The sequence below is a fragment of the Gorilla gorilla genome, chromosome 6 (assembly GCF_029281585.2).
Source record: "Gorilla gorilla gorilla isolate KB3781 chromosome 6, NHGRI_mGorGor1-v2.1_pri, whole genome shotgun sequence".
NCBI classification, from domain to species: Eukaryota; Metazoa; Chordata; class Mammalia; order Primates; family Hominidae; genus Gorilla; species Gorilla gorilla.
Genome location: NC_073230.2, coordinates 65,507,260 through 65,512,265, shown reverse-complemented (window position 1 = coordinate 65,512,265; position 5,006 = coordinate 65,507,260). Strand labels below are relative to the sequence as shown.

The following is a 5,006-nucleotide window of genomic DNA, read 5'->3' as shown; positions in this document are numbered from 1 at the left end:
TATGCCTCCGGTGACACACATTCACACCAACTGCTCTGGGATGCGTGCTCAGTGCCACGCTTGATCGCATTGGCCTCACCTCGGAATCACCTCTGTCTTTGTTTGCACATGTCCTGGAAAGCAGTGTTGGCTTGGAGGAGCCCCAGGGCTTTTCGAAGCGGGGCAGGCCACTGCTCTTTCAAAGGGGGAGAGAGGCAGAGGGCTCAGGGATCAGTGAATTTTCAGCTGACACCACGCGTTGAGGCCCATTCTGTGCTGCAGGGAGGCCCTGCCTGCCTCACCAGATGTGGTGAACCCATCCTATCTCACTCGGAGGGGTCCAAAATCGGATCTGAAGGGGAGTCCTGAGAACCTAGCAAGCGCCCTTAAGCTCCCCGTCCATCGGTGGAAGTCGCTCAAGGAGGTCCTGAAGACTGGACTCCTGGGGGGTTGGCCCTGGGCCAGGACACCTGCGGCCCCCTCTCCCACGCGGCCCCAAACAGGACCCCAGATCCAGCCACTGCCAAGGCTGCAGGAGTAGCCCCTCTGCCGCCGCACAGCCCCGGCCTTATTTAAAGGGGACTGAGCCCCACTGCCAGGAGCAGAGCGTTAGTCCGCCCAGCCAATGCGCATGCGCGAGGCGCGAGCGGATTCTCCCGTCACAGTGCTTCCCACGGTTGTCTTAGAAACCAGTCCCTGAGGCTTGGCAAAGCAGGAGTCCTCCTTGGCAGCGCTTGGGTGTCGGGACTCCGAGGTTTCGGCCTGACCTCTCCACGGGGTCGACAGGAATGTCTCCAGATGCCAGGAGTCGCAAAGCGCTGACCAGGATGAGGAGACCACTGGCGGAGTCCAGGGGAAGCAGCAAGGCATCCCAGCTTCAGGCCTGCCCGCATGGTGTTTAGGTGAGTCTCCCCAAAAGTCGTGCCCCCGGGATCTCAAGGACAGGTCGGCCTGCGTGCCCCTGGGCTGCTCTCTCAGCCGAGGGTCGTTCTCATCCAGATCAGAACCCCGCAGCCTCAGGGGTTGCCTGGGGGTGTGTGTTTCTGTGCCACCGCTGTATGACTCTGTGTGTGTGTGTGTGTGTGTGTGTGTGTGTGTGTGTGTGTCCCATTCTCTCTTCTCTCTCTGTCTCTCACTCACTCTCTGTGTGTTTCTTTCCCTCTCTCTGTCGGTTTCTGTGTGTACCCGTGTGCGAGTGTGTCTTTGGACGAATGTGCTCTGTGCGCCACAAAGCGATTTCTCGCATGGCGGCCTGTCTTTGGAGAGACTCTTTCTGCGTCTCTGCCTGGGTCCTGCGGCCGGCTGTCAATCGTTTTCGCCCCGGTACAACTTTGGCTGTGTGAAGGCTTCGACCGCGTGAGGAGATGCGTCGGTCCCTGAGCAATTGAAATCTCATCCCCATCCTGAGCGGCCTCTTTTTTAGGATCAAGATGACCACACTGAAGCCAAGGACAAAAGCCCCACAGGAGCTCATTGTACTGCAGGAGAGGAGTGGAACCACGTCAGAAATGAGGTTGTATCTTTTCCCGGCTTTTCTGAGCAATGAAGCCACATCACGATAGAGTCTTGAAGAGGAATCCGGGAATGGGAGTTGGCAACAATCCCTGTCACTGGAACGCTGGCCTCTCTGGACAAGCCACACTTCTGGCCCCCCTCCCCTTGTGTTCGTGGAGGTGGCACCATGCTGTATCCTCCCTGAACTCTGGCCTCTGCCCTGCCTTCCCTCTCTCTCTGTCTCCCCTGTTTCTTAGGCGCCTAGATGCCTCTCACTCTGGCTGAATGTCTTCAACAAAGATCACTTCCCAGTCTCTCAGGGAGACACTTCCTGGAGATCTGTGTCATGATTGTTTCTCTCTCCAAACCTGTTTCTGTTTGATTGGGCAGGTTTGATGTCCCTGGAGCTCTTGGCTTCCATGCGTGCCTCAGACAGGGAAGCTACCTTGGTCTCCATTTTTCACCTCATGTGTAGGTGGATTGCCTAGAAGCAACGGTAAGCCACCGTGACTGGCCTTGTCTTCTAGGACAGGCATGGTGTTGCATGTCGTCTGCATCTCCTGTCTCATTCTTGAGGGACATCCTCTCCTCTGCTCCTGGGCGGACTGACTCCCTGAATCTTTTGGCCCCCTCCTGGATCCCAGGTGTTCTTTGATTTTTGTTGGCATTGGTGGAAAGGTCACTTGTGCCCCTCTTCAGCCGGGCACATGCCTGGACACCATTGCTTGTTTAGCCATCGCCGCATATGTCCTCGGTGACACACATCCATTCCATCTGCTCTGGTATACACCAGTGCCACACGTGGTCTCCTTGGCTCCACCTGGGAATCGCCTCTGTCCCTGTTTGCACTTGTCCTGGAAAGCAGTATCAGCTTGCAGAAGCCCCAGGGCTTTTAGAAGCGGGGCAGGCCACTGCTCTTTCAATGGAGGAGGGAGGCAGACAGCTCATGGGTCAGTGAATTTTCAGCTGACACCATCCTTTGAGGCTCCTGGGAACATTCTGTGTTGCAGTGAGGCCCGGCCTGCCTTAGCAGATGTGGTGATCCCATCCTTTCTCACCCTGAGGGGTCCAAGATGTGATTCAAAGAGGAGTCCTGAGACCCCAGCAGGTGCCCTCGAGCTCTCCCTCCATTGGTGGAAGTCGGCTCAAGCAGGTCCTGAAGACGGGACTCCTGAGGGTTTGGCCTTAGGTCGCCCGCGGACCTCTCTCCCACGCCACCCCCTACTGGGTCCTGGATCCAGAGGCCACGGAGGCTGCAGCAGGAGCCCCCCAGACGCCACACAGCTTCCATTGTTTCAAGGGGACTCCGCCTGACTGCCAGGAGCGGAGCGCTAGTAGGTCCAGTCAATGCGCATGCGCGAGGTGCGATCCGCTTCTCCCATCACAGTGATTCCCATGGTTGTCTTAGAAACCAGTCCAGGAGGCTTGGCAAAGCAGGAGCCCTCCATGGCAGTACTTGGGCTTCGGGGCTCCGAGGCTCCGGCCGGACCTCTCCACGGGGTCGACAGGAACGTCTCTGGATGCCAAGAGTCGCAAAGGGCCGACTAGGATGAAGAAACCCCCGGCGGAGTCCGTAGGAAGCAGCACAGCAGCCTAGCCTCAGGCCTGCCCAGACGGTGTTCGGGTGAGTCTCCCCAAATTCGTGCCCCCGTGATCTCTAGGACAGGCCTGCCTGCGTGCCCTTAGGCTGCTCTGTCACCCGAGGGTCGTTCTCGTCGAGAGCAGAACCCCCCAGCCTCAGGGGTGGCATTCGGGCTGAGGAGGGTGTATTTCCATGCCACTGCCATGTGACGGTGTGTGTGTGTATGTGTGTGTGTCTGCCATTCTCTCCTCTCTCGTTGTCTCTCACTCTGTTTCTTTCCCTCTCTCTGTCGGTGTGTGTGTGGGTGTGTGTTTGTGTGTAAGAGCCCTGGTGTGTTTGTGCGTTTGGACGTATGTGCCTGTGAGCCAGAAAGCTATTTCTTGCATGTCGGCCGGTCTTTGGTGAGCCTCTTTCTGCATCTCTGCCTGGTTCATGTGGCCGGCTGTCAGTCGTTTTCCTGGCCGTTCCACTTTGGGTTTGTGAAGGCCTCGACCACGTGAGGAGACGCGTCGGTCCGGGACAATTGAACTATCATCCCCATCCTGAGCAGCCTCTTTTCTAGGATCAAAATGACCACACTCCACCCAAGGACAAAAGCCTCACAGGAGCTCACTGTCCTGCAGGAGAGGAGCAGACCCACGTCCAAGAAGATGATTGTATCTTTTCATGGCTCTTCTCTGAGAAATGAAGCCACACCACGATACAGTCTTGAAGAGGAAGCTGGGAATGGGAGATGGCAACAATCCCTGTCACGGGAACGCTGGTCTCTCTGGACAAGCCACCGGTTCAGCACCCCTCCCCTTGTGCCTGTGGAGGTGGCAAAGTGCTGTATCCTACCTCGGCTCTGGCCCCTGCTCTGTCCTCCCTCTTGCTCTGTCTCCCCTGTTTCTGAGGGGCCTAGATGCATCTAGGTCTGGCTGAATGTCTTCAACAAAGATCACTTCCCAGTCCATCAGGGAGACACTTGGTGGACATGCACATCAAGATTTTTTCTCTCTCCCAACCTGTTTCTGCTTGATTGGGCTGGTTGGATGACCCTGGAGAGCTTGACTTCCATAGGTGTCTCAGACAGGCAAGCTACCTTGGTCCCCATGTTTCACCTCATCGGTTGGTGGATTGCCTAGAATGAGCAGCAGGCCACTGTGACCAGCCTAGTCTAAAACAGGCAGTGTCACATTTCATCTGCACTTCCAGTGTCATTATTGAGAAACATTCCCTCCTCTGCTTCTGGGTGGACTGACTCCCTGAATCTTTTGGCCTCCTGGATCCAAGTGTTCTTCGATATTCCTTGGCATTGATGGAAAGGTCACTTGTGCCCCCCTTCCACCTGGCACATGCCTGAACACCATCTTGTGTTTCGCCATCACCCCATATGCCTTCGGTGACACACATTCACACCATCTGCTCTGGGATATGCCAGTGCCACGCATGTTGGAATTGACTCCACTTTGGAATTGCCCTTGTCCCTGTTTGCATGTGTCCTGGAAAGAGGTATCAGCTTGCAAGCGCCCCAGAGCTTTTACAAGTGGGGCAGGCAACTGCTCTTTCAAAGGAGGAGGGAGGCAGAGGGCTCATGGGTCAGTGATTTTTCTGCTGACACCACACCTTGAGGCCCATGTGATCATTCTGCCCTGCAACGAGGCCCTTCCTTTCTCAGCAGATGTGGTGAGTCCATCCTTCTTCACCCGGAGGGGTTCCAAATCAGATCTTAAGAGGGGTCTTGAGATGCCAGCAGGTGCCCTGAAGCTCTCCCTCCACCGGTGGAAGTCAGCTCAAGGAAGTCTTTAAGACAGGACTCCTCGGGATTTGGCCCTGGGACCCCCGCGGCCCTCTCTCCCCTGCCGCCCCCTACTGGAACCTGCATCCCGCCATCGCCGCGGCTGCAACACGATTCTCCCTGCCACTGTGCAGTCGCCATTGTTTAAAGGGGCCACAGCCTGTCTTCCAGGAG

The 5,006-nt window shown here is 56.6% G+C and overlaps 1 pseudogene; it reads right to left on the bottom strand.

The window, feature by feature from the left end:
• Positions 1 to 661: 661 nt before the first annotated feature.
• LOC129523887 (protein FAM27D1-like) lies at positions 662 to 2,764 on the bottom strand (annotated as a pseudogene).
• Between the last annotated feature and the right edge of the window lie 2,242 nt (positions 2,765 to 5,006).